The 18,516-nt window shown below is 29.8% G+C and overlaps 1 pseudogene; it reads left to right on the top strand.

The window, feature by feature from the left end:
* Positions 1 to 16,783: 16,783 nt before the first annotated feature.
* Positions 16,784 to 17,844, top strand: LOC145634717 (zinc finger protein ZAT10 pseudogene; annotated as a pseudogene).
* The last annotated feature ends 672 nt before the right edge of the window (positions 17,845 to 18,516 follow it).

Raw genomic sequence — 18,516 nt, forward strand, 5'->3', positions numbered from 1 at the left:
GTTTCTCAAGGCCCATGGGATTGCTTTCTTGATGTGTAGGCTTGAATGCTTTATTAATCAAATATAATACTCCGTATCATATAATTTCGCCAAGTGTCGCGCCACATTGGATAGATTTAAATAAAATTCATAAGATAAAAACGTTAGTTAAAAATTCCATTTTCAATCTAATTAGGATAGAATTTTAGAATAAGATTGTTGTTTAGAGTTTTATTTTCGATAAAATACCAAATAATAAACTCATAACTAGGCCACATGACAACATCATTTAGCGTTTTAAACTTTTAACTTTTCGCCAAGTGTCGTACCGCGTTGGATAAATATAGATAGATTTTGTAGCAAAAAAAGTTCATTTAGAATTCTATTTTCAATCAAATTGAATTATAAAATAATTTTATCTTAAAAGTCCATAAACAACCCGGGAATCGCACGAGGCACAAAACTAGTATATATATAAAGAGGAGTTTTTTCCCAATATTTTAGAGAGTCACGTAAAATTTAATTTTCTTAGCGTGACATGTAAGAGTATAAAGTTTAGTTGTGGCCAATTAAATAAAAGATTATTAATTTCTTCTAGAATTAATTAATGCATGCCACGCAAGCAAAATTAGCAAATGATATATTTAAGTTTAAATTAATTAAATATACAATATTATCTTTTGATATTAGGAATTTTATCTAAATATGCAACAAATTTTAGCACAAAAATACAAACAATATATATTTTTAAAAATTCAAACAAGACATGTGAGAACTGAGGAGTATCGAGTTTAGTTGTTTACTAGATAATTTTTTAGTCATGTTCGTTTTTTGAAATCAAAAGTAATTGAAGAATGGAAGTTTTTGACATGTGAGAATTGAAAAATGCATTGTTTAGTTGTTTACTAGATAATTTCTGAGTCATGTTCGTTTTTTAAAATTAAAAGTCATTGAAGAATAGAAGCCTCTTGATTAAATCATCAAGCTTATGAGGAACTCCCCTTGTGACTTGTATATCACCAACTACATATGAGAGGACAGGTAACTTCCTTTTTTATTCTCAAGCAATGATTTGAATTGTGTAGCTTTACTTGTGAAAGGTGTTGATTTAATAAAGTCATTCTCTACCAAAAAAAAAATTAATGAATTGCAGATTAACTTGTATTTTCCCTTAAATTGAGTTACTACATGTATTATTGATGTTTTGCAAACTGAAAATGTGTAGGATTGATGACTATCCTACCACAATGAGGACTTGTTCTCTTCACCTAAAACGAGTAAAGCTGATCTGAAATATTTTTTAGGTCTGATCTGAATTTTTCTGGTGTAGTCTGGTTTGATCTGCTTTAACAATTTGACTAAACTTTGACCACATTTTAATACTAATCTATAAAGAAAAACATTATCAAAATGGATCTTGTTAGATTCTTCTCATCATGAACTTTTGAAATATGTATTTTTTATAAAAAAAATTTAATACGCAATTAACGATATTTAACGATAAGTAAATGATAACCAAAAGTTATGATGTGGTCTAATTTGAATCTTTATGATCTAATATGAATTTATTAAGGAATAAGTAATATTATCTGAAATAAGTTGAAGAGAACAAGTCCTGAGTGTGAGCTAATGTCCATCACATTTTAGCGCGTCCACTTATTATAATGGGCCAACATTTACCCCAACATTGGGTATGTTTGTTTCAATTTGAGAAACTAGGAGTGGAGGGATGATTAGTCCCTTCATCTCCTCCCTAAGTGATGGGGTTCGATCCTCATCATCCACTTCTTATGATAGAGAAGAGAACACTAATCGAGTAACCTTTATAATACTGACCGAGTATCCCTACAACACTGATTAAGTAACACGTGTAACACTGATCGAGTAGTCCCTATAATACTAACGAAGTAACTCCTATGATGGCTGGCCACACATATTAAAGTTGGTGAAAAATAATTTAAGTTTATAAATTTAGACTAATAATAAAAAAGGTAATGTTATATGTAGCCCTAAGGGCTATATATAAGCATTAAATATACTCTTGGAAACTGTATAAAATTAGAAATTCATGACAAAAACACGCGTAAGTCAGTATAATTAGTGTTTATATTTTCATGATTTCTTAACTTTTTTACGATTTTCAAGTGTAAATTTAATGCTTAAATGTAGCCCTATTTTTACGATTTCTTAATCACACTATTTTTAAAAAAGAAAAAAGTATTAATCATGAAATATAATAGAAATTAAGTATGTGAATAATGTAATCACCGAAAATTTATTTGAAAGTAAAAAAAGAAAACTGAGTAAATTTAAAATCATATACACTAGCATCCTACCTACTGAAAGGTTGTCGTACACCTGTCAAAAATAAATTCCTAACAAAATCAACTAACAATGTATGTAGTAGGGTAAGCAGGGTCGAATCCACAAAGAGATGGTTATTCAATCTAACTTCTAAGGTATGGAGAAACTAAACTATTGGGATAGAAAAATAGTCTAAATTAAAATAGAAATAAAACAATTAGGGTTCGTTTGGCATTGTTGTGGTTTTCTGTTTTTTAGTTTTTGTTTTCTAAAAGTATATGATATGTGTCCCATAATAAATCAAAAATTATATAAACTTGTTAAAATTATGATAATTTTGAAAACTGATAACAGAAAAGTGAAAACACCTTTTTCTTATTTCCTGTTTTTGGTTTTTTGTTTTAAAAAAAAAAACAGAAAACTGAAAACCAAAACTGATGCCAAACAAGCCCTTAATAAAAAGATTTAGGGGGCGTTTGGTTCACGAAATATAGGTATGAGGTATGGGTTTAGAATGACTAAAACCCATACCATATGTTTGGTTGTCAAAAATATGAATTTCAAACCCATACCTCAAACCCATGAGGTATGGGGTTTAGAAACCTTGGGGGTGAGGTGGGTTTGGCTCATTCCATTCCCTTAGGTATCAAATAAAAGGAGAAAAAAGTGAGATATTCCATTCCAGAATTAAACCAAACACATGGTATTAAGTATCAAGTTCCAACCCGATACCACCTTAACCCCATTCCTGATTCCAACCCCATACCACTCTGTGAACCAAACGCCCCCTTAGGGTTATGGTTCACCACGTTTATAGCTCTAAATCTATCAAATATTAATAACAACTCAATCAATCAATTATCTAGAGCAATTGCTAAGCCTACGGTCGGGTCTTAACGCTCTCAATTCAACATATGCAGTGTCACTAACATAATCAGAATTGCTAATTGTAGGGAAGCCTCTAAAAGTAAGATCTTTCTTTTCAAACTCTTATTAACATGAATTAATCAAACAATTTATCAAGTTGCAAGATTAATAAGAAAAACACTATCAATTAGAGATATCAATAATCAAATCATAAATAATATCAATCAAAAATTAAAGTATAAACATGGATTCCCAAACCCTAGAAATAATCTACTCAAACATGAAATCCCTACCTTATCCCTACCTTATAAAAAGTAGAAAATAACTCTTAGGAATAGTGTGCTACCAACTATGCCCTCAAAAATATGTACAATGTTATGTACAAAAATGTATATTTACTTTTTTACCCTCATTAATGTATTTACTCTCATTAATATATTTAATTGGTTTTTTTTTCATTAAATATACCATCGATTACTACAAAGTTTTTTTTTTAACAAAAACTTGTAATGCCTTTATTTTAAATAAAAAAATTATAATGTTTTGTACTTCATATGTTATTATTATTATTTAAAAAGGAAAAAAAATTGTATGTACGAAGACTTTGTTTATTATCACGAGATGAATGGTTTTTTACTCCTTCGTGGTTGCTCTTCTTATTTACAATTTTGTTGTCCTTTAATTACAAATATTGTTATGGTTTATTAGCTTTTCAATTGTAATTATTTGATGGCACGCACATAAACTACGTGGAATTAAATGATATTCATATTAAATAATGATATTTGAGCAGATGTTATCAAGAGATATAAATAACTTTAAAATCCTAAAATCGAGGGAAATCGATGATAGAAAAAAAAATGTATTAAATATGGAGAGAATTTAAGAGGAAAAATATAACTAAGTGGTTATTGCTTTAGTATTAGCTATAGATATAGATATTAGATGGTCGTAGAACATTGAACTTACATTATTAAGTTTTTAGCTACAACGAACATTTCACATATTATTACTCCGTATGACCAAGCTCACAAAAAAATCGTTTGAAGAAAAATACCTTAAGTATTATTGAATCATGCAAATCAATTAAAAGTTCTAAACTAGCTTAAGATATGAAGGGATGCAAATCAATTAATATTATTTAATAATAATTTTGAAATAACACAATCAAACTTTTGAGGGTTTTAACAAATAATTGTCATTAAAGATTTTGGTGGCTTTTTTTATACTTCTACAAAACCACTACATAGGCACATAAACCAAATCGTACGTATTAAAATTACCATGTCTACCACCCAATAGGGGTGTCCATAATTCGGATAAAAACTGAAATTCAATCCAATCCAAACCGAATTATCAATTTGGATCGGATCCGAACTTTAAATCGGATTGAATCGGATTGAGATTTTTTGGAAATTCGGATTTTCGAATTGGATCGGATTTACCCTAATTGGATCCAATCCAAACCGAAAACCGAATTGTAAAATTAAGCTTGTATAAATATGGATTTTTTTATTTTTTGAAGTTTAGCTCAAATACTTACTACTACAAAAAATAAATTAGGGAGACTTTGTATTAATTAATTAATGACTTGACGTTGAACTATTTATTTTACTCATTATTTTAAAGACTTTTATTTGTATTAAAGCTTTATTTTTATAATTGTATTAGGAGCTAAAAAATAATGTATTATAATTTGAATTTTTGGATCGGATCCAAATAACCGAATTTTAATTCGGATTGGATCAAGAGAGAAATTCGGATCGGATCGGATTGAAAAATTGAAAACCGAATTATATTTCGGATTGGATCGGATTTGGACTAAATCCAAACCGAAAACCGAACGGACACCCCTACCACCCAAACCAAAGGTGTAACTACGCACTAATAAAACTTCTATGCAAGAGCTAACTCTTTCGCGCGCATCGCGCGCGTAGGATACCCTAGTAAATAATAAAAACTAGATCTAATAAAGAAATATTGAAAGCAAGAAATAGGAGTATAAATACCTCATTGAATTAAAATAATAAACCCAAGAATCATCCATGGAAGAATCCATGGAGATGCCATGAGAAACTAGGGTTCAAGAGAAAACCCAAAAGAACGTAAACTGATATAAAACATAAAAAGGCATAAGGGGAAAATAATATCTTTGAGTATTTATATTATCTTAAAACTAATCTAAAAATAAATAAAGAAAATAGTTAAGAAAATAAAGATTACATAGGTTGAATTATTATTGGATGATAAAAGATGACGTGGCATAAAACCGCAAGCAAAGTCGACAACACGAGCACCTCATGGGCTGCTTTGGCTCTCCAGAACCTGCGGGCGCAGGCTGGTGGCCGCGGGCTGGCAGTAGCTACGGCTGGTGTCGAGTGGTCGCGGGACAGGGGCGCAGCAACATCCCGCGGGTGGCTGATTGCATTGCTTAGATTCAAACGTATATAACTTCTGTTTTAGGAAGCTTCTTGAGGCGTGCGACCTATTATTGGAAAGCTCTTCAAGTCTAGTTTCCAATGCAATTTGAATCGCTTCAATCCAATCTGTAGAACTCAAGTTATGATCAAAAGAGTGACCAAAGGTCTGGTTTGCCACTTTGTAAAACATCGTTTAACTTCGATTCTAACTCAAATTCAATTCCGAAAAGTGCATAACAACCCTTGTGGATGCTATATTCATTCCTCATGCATATAAATCTCAAAATCAACATCCACGAACGTGGAATCTTTGATTTATAAACTCAATTAATCGACTTCCATCCAAATATCATCTTAATCAACTCCAAACACTATGAAAGCGTCCAAATGTCTATCAAATCACCTGAAATATTAAGAAAAACACAGACGGAGCGTAATAAAGTACAAAACAAACAACTTATGTATTTACGACCTAAAAAGCGATTAAAAGACCTAAAAATCAACTATAAACTTAGCATAAACGTGCCTATAAATCCTATATAAATGTGATTCATCACCTACCAAGGTATTAAAATGCAAAAGCACTAGTTCATTATTTTAAATAGGCTCAAACTTGACATGGATCACATAATGTGACCCAAGTTAAGTTTTATATAAATAGCTATAGAATCAAACCACCTAATCTCTTAAAACTCTTTTCAACAACAACGTTTCGTAAAGAAAACTAATTTAAAAACACTTTTTCGATCAATTTTAAATATTTACGTTTTGACCATTTTTCTCTCACAAAAAAATATTAAACATAAAAATTTAAAGTGACTTGTGGAGTAAAAAACTCTGTACCGTGGCAATCAACTTGGTGTAGAAAGCCGCGGTTGCGTGCGTGAGTGAAGAGGGTTGCGCGCAGTGCTTATGTATAATAATAATGTAAATACTACGTAAGAACTTGTTGTAGTTGTAGGTGTTGTAGCACACTAGCACACTATCTTAACTGGAATGAAAATAACTTCCCACATTTAAGCATGAGCCTTGGCTTAATAATAATTGTATGGCCATTTGCCAGGCATTACGGTGAATCATTGAAGTTCCAATAATAATAATAATAATAATAATAATAATATACGGAGTAATTAATTAATTTGGTAGCCACCAATAAACAGTTTAAATGCCTCCACTATGGACTGTATGAACGTCTCTTGGTATATAAATTAAAGTCAACTATGTGACCTCATTATATCCTACTTGTGTAACTGTTGCTCCTATATTTGTTTTAGTTAGTCAATGGCAGTTGGGATTCATCTTTGGCTTACTCAATATATGAATTACTATAGTAACCACTATTGTACAATTTTTGTAATATCGAACTTTGTATTCCGTATAATAAATGAAGTTATTCATCAAATATAGTACGATTTTTAATTATCATAAATTATTTGTATTATCGATTTATCGTACCAATAAAATAAGTTATTTTTCAATTTTTTGTGTTTTCGGATTATCACACTCGTAATTTTTTTTTTTTTTTATTATATGCATTGTTGTTTTTTGTTAAATTAGTAAAATTGTTTTTATTTGTTTATATAAACTTATACATAATCAGATAAATAGTTTATATAACCTTAATTTAAAATAAAGTTGTTCTAAACAAAATATATTAACATTAACATAAACATAAATTAATCACATTATTTATATAAAATTAAGTTGCACTAAAAAATATATATCGTTTTTTTATTTACATTTATTATTTACAAAAATAAAAATAAATAAATAATAATAAAAAAAAAGGTGGCACGGTTTGGCCCGCGGCCCGGCACGACACGGCCCGCCAAGCAAGTGGGTCGTACCGTGGGCTGGGGTGTGCCAAAATTAGGCACGGCACAGCACGACCCCACTGCGGCACGGCACGGCACGGCCCGTTGCCCATGTTTATTACTATATGTTGTTATTAAACTCTTTTTTTTTTTTTTTTTTTTTTCCTTTGTGAAGATTATAAACTTAAGTTATACAATTCATACTAATGGTGGACAGGATGTATTTTTGAGAGTTACAGCTTAAAAAATATCATTCTATCAAGCGTATCAATTGCATCAACAATTACGAGTACTTACCAAGCACTTTATGGGCAAGTTGAGTCGGGTTGGTGCAGGTTGTGATAATCAAAGCACAATACTAGTATAGCAAATAGTTGGTCAATAACAGGTTGACAATAGACAAATAAATAAATTGTCAAGAAAAAATAAGAATAATTAAGACAAAAGTTAACACAAATATGTGAAAACTAAACTAAACTTGAACAGGTAATTTTTTTAAATTTTTATTATCATGTCTTTTATCTTTAACATAATCATTGGGCCATCATTTTGACTCTACATTGACCAAATGCACATTCTACAAAAAAACTCTACAATAATCATCAATAATCATTAATCAATAATCAATAATCAATAATATATACTAAAAGACACATCAGCAATGACACGTGTTATCGCCTGATGTGTCCTAAAAAATATATTACGTATATTTTTATTTATTTCTTTGGATCATCTTTTAAATAAAGTTTAAATGAGGAAAAAAATTTATCAAAAACGTAAGTAACTTTAATTGTAAAAAATTAATTATCATCTAGATTTTTAATTATAGAAAGAATAAATAAACAATAATTTTTTTAGGAAAAAAAATATCATATAGATTATCAACATAAGATTTTTATTACTTATTTTTGTCAAGAAACTTATCTTTATAATCAATATCTATGTAAAAATATCAATAAATAAAATGCATAACTTATTGATTGATAACTATTAATTATTATATAATGTATATATAGTACCAAAATATAATTTCAAATACATTGATATTTGAATTAGAGTTGATAGTAGGAGAAAAGTTGAATAAGAAATAAGATGTTATTGGAATAATGATTTGAATAATATTAATTTAGGTTGGATGATTTGAATGAAATAATAGAGTGATCTTACTTGTGTGCAAAAAGAAAATTTATTCACAGGGTTAGTTCATAGCTTTAAAATTTTTCATTTAGTTAATAAGAAAAATAACACTATTACATTACCACATATATAAAAATACAAAAAATAATCATATGCTCAACTGTTTATATTTTAAATACATATTTAGCTAATCGATTTTTTCATGAATATGTTTCATTTTAATAAATATTTCGATAATTTAGTTCATACTTTTTGTTGACAATAACACTGAAATTACGTGCATGGCACGGGACCTAATCTAGTATAATAAAAGTCTCAACAAACTTCATCATAACTTTTATTCGATAACTCATCCTACGTAGTCCCTCCGTCCCCGATTGATAGTCACTTTTGCTAAAAAAATCACGGGAATTAAGGAGAAATAAAGAAAGTACATTGAAAAAGTAAATTTACATTGGGTATGCAAAAAAATAAAGAGAGAAAGTAATAAAAGTACATGGGAAAGTAAAATTTGCACAAATATTTTTACAAATGTTAAAGAATTTTGGTAAAAAAAAATAATATTAATGGTATTTGAAAAAAGTAAATGTGACTAACATTTTGAGTCACCAAAAATGGCAAAAGTGACTATCAATCCGGGACGGAGGGAGTATTTATTAAAATCGAAATTACGACAACGCAAAACTAAAATAAGCTTAAATGAATGGAAGTAAATAACAAAACCGGCACACTTATAATTAATTTTTCTAGAAAGATTTGGAAATGTAAAGGTGTGGGACTATGAAGCATTTATTCTAGCAACTTCCAGATGTTAAACATAAGAGGATAGAATTGTATAGAAAACCAAAGTGGGTAAGATAGAAAAAAACCAAAAAAAGAAGATGATACCTAAACAAATATCATCATCATATTCATATTCATTCATATTAAAGGGAAGTAGTGAAGTGGGGGGAGTGTATTTGTATTTGTGTGGCTTGCAAAATTAGTCTTACTTATTCTACCTGCCTAATTATACACGCGTCCTTTTTTATTCATTTTTGTGGTGTCAATTTGTTTGTATTGCTAAGTGTTTAGTGTGTGAAGTGACCACTACTATACTAAAAGTTGCCAAAGTTGTTAACTACATTACTCTTGTTAGGAGATTTCTTTGTTTCTACTTTTTTTTTATTACACACTTTCTTAAGCTTTCTGTATAACTGTATTCGTGGTCTAAACTATAGTATAAACATGATATTGGCTTTTTACATGTTTATGTTCATTGTTCAATGTTTTGGTTTAACTTAGTTTGAATTAGTGGTAAAAATGTGAGTTGAATAATAGTGTTGTGACTATGTGATTATTTGGCAAGGTCGCTTTCCTAAAAGCACTATTGCTCATAATTTGATACAATTAGAGTGTACCCGTGCAAAATGCACGGGATATATAAGAAAAAAATATATTTAAAAATGTGGAAAGTTGATTTTGATGTTGTAATTTAGACTTGAGCTATAATGTTTGGTTTTGGACTGATAACTTTGTTGTACTGAGTATTAATAATAATCGTATTAATAATGTGCTGACACCTGATGTGCTATGCTGAAATATGATATTTTAAGCAAAGCTTAGAAGCTCCAAAAACATGGTCTTACTCTTTTATGTCGGTGGCCACACAATGCTATCACGGGGTTTACTTTTTCAAAGTTATAAAGGTTACCCATTCAGTATTATAGGGGTTACTCGTGTTACTCAGTTAGTGTCATATGGGTTAGTGTCTTGCTGTAGGAGTTACATACTTTGTTCTGTTGCAAGTAGTTATTCGCTGAGGCCAGTTGCACAAAAACGCATTGTATATTTTTTTTGTTTTTGTTTTTGATGATTAAAGAAATGGAAAATGTTTGGAGGGTAGTCCCTAGAAAAATGCATATAATTGAAGGGTTGTGGATTTAGAGTACTATAATTGAAGGGTTGGGGATTTAGAGTACATTTTTTTTTGATATGTAATACTACGTACAAAAAAAAACACACACACGTGAAATGTTAATAGTAGTGCCATAAAAAATAAAAAGAAATAGTGAATGGGTAGTTATTGATTTTTTTTTTTAAAAAAATGATAAAAAAAAAAAAAAAAAATTAAAGTAGTGGGATTGGTAGTTATTTTTTCTTTAAAAAAATAAATAAATAAATAAATTCTTAAATACATGAGAGTTGAGGATTGGGGATTTGGAGGGCTCTCGTTAAGTGACTCTACAATTATAATTATAATATAGATTAGAACAATGGCATTGATCTTTAGGATTAGCATGACTCCATATATGTGTGATTGTATACAGTGTTGAACCATATCAGCATATGTATAGATTTTCTAAACAGCGCATGATGTTTCACATTAATAAAGGAAGAGAAAGTTAAACAATGAATAAGGCTCGAGGGATGTACAAATATACTCCTTCTATTGTCATATAATTGGGATGAAACTTCGCTCTATGATTTTGTGAAGTGAATTTCCTCTCTTAGGTACAGCCTAGGCCCATATTTGATATTGATGCATTGTGTGCAACTAACTGTAGGGGTTAGCTACCTAGCTTTCCGCTTATCTTAGGTGAAGTGGTTACTCATTAAGTATATATTTTCTCTATGAGCTTGGTAGTATCAACTATCAAGGATCGATGTTTGGTGCAATTTTCAGGCTATAAGGGTACCTTGTAAAATAAATAGATAAACACAAGGATATTTCGTGAACAAATCCTCTAAGAAGACTAAAATAACTCTTGAAAGGATGTAGACTATGAGCCTTAGATTTGAGCACCACAAAAGTCCAATCATATAACTGATATATAAAGCTAAACTTTTAGCCAGGCGACGAGATAGCGACACTTGACGCTCCAACTTTTCGCCAAGTGTCGCGCCACGTAGGATAGAGTTATATAAAATTCAATTTGTATGATAAAAAAAATTAATTTAGAATTCTATTTTCAATCAAATTTGGATAGAATTTTAGGATAAAATTGTTAATTTAGAGTTTTATTTTCGATAAAGTATCAATATTTCATATGTACAAATTAAATTACAATTTTATTAAAAAAAAATTATTACAATCATAAATTATCATATAAATTTATTTTTTGTATCATAGTATTTTTTTGGAGCGAAGGAATTAGCTCAAAATGCACCACATCCATTATTTATAATGTATTCTAATCAATTAAAACAATATACTTTACAATCTAGAGTCATTTCGGACATGGTCAATATTTTAAGTTACGGGTCAAGAAATGTTTTTCACCAATGTTATTATTAGTCATTACATGCCTACTATATAGTTTAAATCACTACAAAAACACATCAATTTCTAAGTAATTTTGTGATATGTTTTAAAATTTGACATATACATTAAAAATTTATCTTAAAATTCAATAAACAACCCGGGCATCGCACGGGTACAAAACTAGTAATGTATTAAGGCAATTAGATATAATAGCTTTTTAAATCGAAATTTCTTGATCAAGTATTTCCCTATGTATAAGATCAATATATGTCGGACTATTATAACACTAAAAGTGATGGGAAAATTAGGAAGGGTCTCAAAGGGGAAGGAAGAATTGAAATTTAAGATTTTTAAAAAAGTATAAATAAGAAACAAATTACAATGTGCTACATGACTTAAAGGATGATTTTGATCAAATGGTTAACATATGTAAGCAATCATTTTGCAAAGATGCATTCAAATTATGAGATTAAACATACACATTGTACATGTTTTTGGAAAACCGATCACTCAAACCAAACTAAAATATGACACAAATTCTTATATGTGTCCGGCTATACGGTGTGGCCATCCATTATATGAAATACCTCAATAGTGTAATAGAGGTTACTTGGTCAGTGTTAAAGGGGTTAATTCGTCTGTATTATAAGAGTTACTCGGTCAGTGTAACAGGGGTTACTTGGTCAGTGTTATAGGGATTACTTTATTATTTTAAAAGTGGTTACACGGTGTGATCAACCACATACAAGACTGGCTAAAAACATGAACTTAATATCGCCAAAGTTGTTATGATTTTACTTGCATTGCCAACTGGTACATGATTTCGATTAATTTATACTCAAATAGAATAACTTATCATTAGAACATAATTCGATCTAGTTAAGCTAACTCAAATCAACCTCGATACAATAAACAACTTGCCACCTCTAATTGCGGTTCACCACAAATTCCCTACATAACTAACAGAGTAACAGTCCAACAATGAGGAAGTAACGTGAGAAATATATAATAAGGCAATGACGTAAGTTCTAATGACGTAAAAACCAAATTAAGTCTTCTAAACTCTTTTAATTGGCTTCACAAATATATTAAGGTAGCAAACAAAAATCTTTTGCACCTTATTATTATGGACACAATTGATTAGTAGAGACTAGAGTAATGCTATAACATGTGATTTTGTTATGGGAAATGAATTAGAAGTGGCAGCATAATCTTTTTCAATCAAAATCCTCTTTAATTCCTCATAATTATGCCATTTATCGTCCTAACCCATGACACAAGCACATGCTTACTATTGTTATGTGGAGTTTATTTTCTTTAGTTTTAGTTAGGCATGAGTTTATTCTCCTTTCATTCGATATACCGCCTTGAAAAAAATAAAATAACAAAATACGTAGTAGTAATATTCGTCGAATCTCTTTCATCTCAAAGGTTTATTTGCTATGTCCTTAATAGATTTTACAAAAAGTTCTTCGTTTAATTTAAATCATGCCTTTAAATTTCAATAAATTTTCATGCGTGTTGTGACTTCCATGATTTATTAGTTACTCTTTACATATTGTATGTTAAATTATATTTTGCAGTTAATTTTATACAAACAAATTAATTCGCTAATAGAGAGAATACCGTCTCAAATCTAATGTCATACTTCATCTACAAAGTACAATATGTATATTGAGTTAGATCAAACTTCTATTTTAAATTTATAATAACCCTCTCGTAAAAGTTTATATAATGAAATAATGGTATGAAAGAGAGAGCATAATATGATGAATTTACAATATGTCTTACATAGAAGAATTGAAATCTGACTAGGAGATCGATTTTAACTAACTTGATATACACATAAGATATTGTTACACTTTGATATCTATTAAAAATGACATATGACTTTCAATTAGAGGATAAAATTTAATTTAGTTTTTAAATACATAAAAAGAAAAAACTATAATTAATTTAGTTAATTATATTATAAAGAATATAGAACTATAGAAGCCAATATGGTTGTATGGATGTATTTAGACTCGTGAAGATCTACAATAATGTACATTTGCCTAACTTAAGAGTATATATATATTTTTTTTTTGACATTTCTTTCGAGGAAGAAACCTACACTATCAAAATAGTAAGAACAAATAAGTCCCTATTGAAGATGTTGCATCATGCTTAATTGGACTATAGTGACCAAGTTCAAAAAAAATTTCGATGATTCGATCATCTTTCTGATAGATGTGATTAAAGTAGATAGTGTGGGATGAAAATATGAGATAAATATACTCGTTTTTTTTTTTTTTGCAAATTTGTGCAAATTGAAATAGTATTATTGGGGTCTATTCTCTTCAGCTTATTTTTTAATTCAGTTCAATTAAGTTCAGTTCAGTTCCTAATTTCCTTCTCTCATAAAATATTCAGTGCAGTTCAATTCAACTCAGTTCAGTAAATCGGAACAAACCCTTAGTTTTGAAGCTATTGTCAACCAAAAACATGAATTAGGTAAAGAGTTAATCTTATTGGTTTGTAGAATCTATTTCTCAGTGTTATTTGTTTCTAGTTTTTTTTTGTTTTTGAAACCCAAATAATTAATAAAATAAAATAAAGTTTTCATTTTTTTTTACTGTCAGTTTACTAAATTGTCATGGTTTCAACATGTTTGCCTAACTAGTGATTTATTATATGACACATATATAACATCATATGACTTTCGAAAAAAAACCTACATTATTACCGAACATACCATAAATTATCTTGTTTTAGGTAGGGACTTTTAGGTATGACTTAAAACCAGTTTAAATTAATTGTCCAGACATAGGTCAATCCAGTTAGACATAAGTTTTTTTTTAAAAATAAAAAAAAAAAAAAAAAAAAAGAAAAAAAAAAAAAGAAAAAAAGAGAGAGGTTAGACTTAAGTTTATTTGGCTTCATTAGCATTGCATTCTTGTCTTAAAAAAACCCAAAGAGAACCTCATATCTTTCTTATTCTACCAATCCCAAATTCCAAAATCAAATCTAAAGTTAAACATCACAAATCAAGTTAATATTAGATTCAAATTTATGGCATAACTAAATATCTACCTCATATCAATCTCATATACCAATTATCTAAAATTTAATTGTCACCAAGATCCCATCCCTAATCTTGATTATTACAATAAAAGGATTTGATTTTGTTAAACGTAATTTCAATTACTATTAGTAAGATCAACAAATCTTGATTACTTAATTAGTTATTACAATAAGGATTTGGGTCGTATGTAAATCATGCTTTAATAATTTATTTTTAACAAAATTGATAGGAGTAGAAGGCATCACATAAAAATATGGGACCACTTATTTGCGTCGCACATAGATACAAAGTATCGGACTATGTTTATCGTATATCAAGCTATATTCAACTTTTTAACGTAATAAAATTAAAATAATGGAAAAGTAATTAAATAGTTAGGCAATAACTCGGTACTCTTAAAAATGTGGCGTACTTGAGTGAAGTTGATACTAGGATCCAATTCAATATTTCCCAAGATTATCTTTACATACGCTTACTTGGTCATGTATATGAATCTCTATTAAAGTATGTATTAATTTAATAATATCCATAAATTATAAAGATAAAGACGAACATGTTGATTTATGCCAAAAATTAATAAATAAACACGATCCAATTTCCCCGAAACTAAAATATAGAGAGAGTGGACTGTACTAGTAGTGGTATTATTTTATAATTCTTTATCCCATTTGTTAATATACATCATATGATTTAATTGTCTTTAACATTTCTACATGAAATCAATAAACTATGACTATATTCCCTCAAAAAAAAAAAAAAAAAAAAAAAAAAAAAAAAAAAAAAATACTATGACTATAATATTTTGACTATTATATAATGAGGAAATTTGATTATGTAATCAACGTAATATTGACTAGTCTCGTACACATGAATATCAACTTAAGTAATTAATGTTAATTTGCTAAGTATTCTGTAGTTTTAGGTATATCCGTATATGTGTGAGGTTGATCAATATTATATTTTAATGTTGACATCCTCTAATTGAGGGTTCTATTGAACAATAAATTGGACAAGTATATATGAGTATCAACAATAACTATTCAATGCAAAGTACTCCATATATTTATTGTTTGATTTTTGTTGACTAATTGCAAGCTGCACATAATCTTTGAAACGAGTAAGCTGCACATTCAGGAATCCAATTACAAACATGTAGGTATAGGTGTGTAACTATATTTACATTTTTTTTTGAATAGTAAATAACTATATTTACATAAATATGATAGTTTCAGATCTAAAACATTTAGTACTTCGTTTTTATTATCTCTATTTCTCAATAGATGCACAAGTTTGACTAACACATGTTATTCAACTAATTACTTTTATTTTAAAAAAATAATTAACATTAACACAACAATAACAATCAAATTTATACTACCTCCTCCGGATCGTATTATATGCAACTATAGAATTTTTTATGTCTCACAAATAATACCCCAAATTTGCATATAATACAATTCGAAGGTAATATAATAATACAATTCAGTGATAGTAATATTTTTATAAATATTACTCGTAATTAACAGTAAAAAGTTAAAATGATACTCCGTACATTCATTGAGTTGGGGTAATATTAATCCGTATAGTGACTAACTGACTATACACCTCATTATGACAATAGAAAGATACTTAAAAATTTAATGCAAATCAAAAAGATATACGCAAGGTATACATACGTAGTAAATCCGATATACAAGTATATAAAATAAAATCCAAAAGGATTATATTATGGAGTAGGAAAAAATTAAAGAAAACATAAAAATAGTGTGTAAAAGTGGGTATTTGACCTGGAAAAAGTCCAAAATTTGCCTGATCTACTTAGCCACCACCTCTCTTTCCCCACTCCTCTACTACTCTCTCTTAGTTGACCGACTTCACTTCTCTTCTCCAACAACTCATTTCCTTTCCTTTCCCTTCCCCCCTTTTCCCAAATTACTATATATATATTCCCTTGCTTTCCCCTACTTCCCCACCACAACATTATTTACCTACAACACACCACAACACAAGACAAACTCATTTCATTCTCTCACTCTTTCTCTTCACTTCCACCAAATTCATTTCAATCTTTCCTTCTCTCTTTGTTGCTCATATGGCTCTTGAGGCGCTCAACTCGTCCAATCCACCGATGAAATCCGATGAGAATCTCATGATGACCAAGAAGAAGCGGTCCAAGCGGCCTCGCCTCGACTCCCCGCCTTCCGAGGAGGAGTACCTCGCTCTCTGCCTTGTCATGCTCGCTCGCGGCGCCACCTCCGAAGAAAAGGAACAATACCAACACCAACAACAACACCAACAAAGGGTGACGTACAAGTGTGGAGTATGTGACAAGGAGTTTCTTTCTTACCAAGCTTTAGGTGGTCATAAAGCCAGTCACCGGAAACCGGCTGTCGTAGACGGTTTACATACCACAATAGCAACCACTGCAACCGCTACCTCGTCTTCCTCCACCTCTACCGGCGGTGGTAAGTCGCACGTGTGCACGATTTGTAACAAGTCTTTTCCTAGTGGTCAAGCCTTAGGTGGTCACAAAAGGTGTCACTATGAAGGTGGGATTAGTAATAATAATAATAAAAGTGTTTCGGCCACCGCTATCACAACCGCTACCGCCGCTGCGAACTCCACCGTGTCTGACGGCGCCGCCGCAACATCCACCGTGACACATAGTCGTGTCGATTTCGATTTGAATTTACCGGCGTTTCCTGATAATCATTTGACCGTTGACTTTGATGGTGTTATCAAACAAGCTTGCTTTGATCAAGAGGTTGAAAGTCCACATCCATCTAAGAAGCCTCGCCCTTTTAGTCTTCGTTGATTTATTAATTACTTCAAAAAATACTTTTTTTTTTTTTTTTTTTTTTTTTTTTGGTATTTCTTGTAAATAATAGAGAGGTTGATTCTTGTCATTATGATTATAATTATTATTGTTGTTACAAAATTATTATTGGGTGAAATATTTATTAATAAATTTTAGTAGTAGAAATTACATATTGATTTGATTTATTACCATGTAATTAAGAAATTTTTTGTACATATATATATGCAGTGCAATATTGTTCATTACGACTATAAATCAATAAGATCACATCAGTATTGCAGATGTGATTTGGTTTTTAGTATCGTTTTAATACATAGAGTATATTTGAACCAGATATCAGGCTTTTAGTGTTGTTTCAATACTTTAACCAGCTAAGACAGTTGGCAAGCAATCTTGATATGCATTTACGTATAATAGTTGATTAGTCGATTATAGTCGGCATTAGAATAATTTAGGTTAATAATGGAGAATGGATGTATGTGGGCTGGAATAGAGTAACAAAAGGTAACCGCCTATGTTTCCTTAGTTGCCCATGTGATTTGATTACCTCTAATTTAGTGATGATGTGTTAATGTGTTAAGGCTCTTTTAACTTAACGTGCACATGTTTGGCATGGTTTAAGATAGATAACAACTTTAAACACTTAGCTAACCTTTACTTTCCTATTATCTTTTTTAGTTTTTGTCAAATTTTATTTATTATAGTATTCATTCATTCAATCTGTATGTGTGGTCCAACATATTTTCCTTATTCCTTCCAATTTTCTCCATTTCTTAACCAACTATTGTATGCCAATTACAAAGCGACACCTCACCCTTTTTAAGCTTCTTCTTATAATTTTTTTTTTTAATCTGTTTTTTCGAAGGTGA

Source organism: Chenopodium album, chromosome 6 (assembly GCF_948465745.1).
Source record: "Chenopodium album chromosome 6, dcCheAlbu1.1, whole genome shotgun sequence".
Classification (NCBI taxonomy): Eukaryota; Viridiplantae; Streptophyta; class Magnoliopsida; order Caryophyllales; family Amaranthaceae; genus Chenopodium; species Chenopodium album.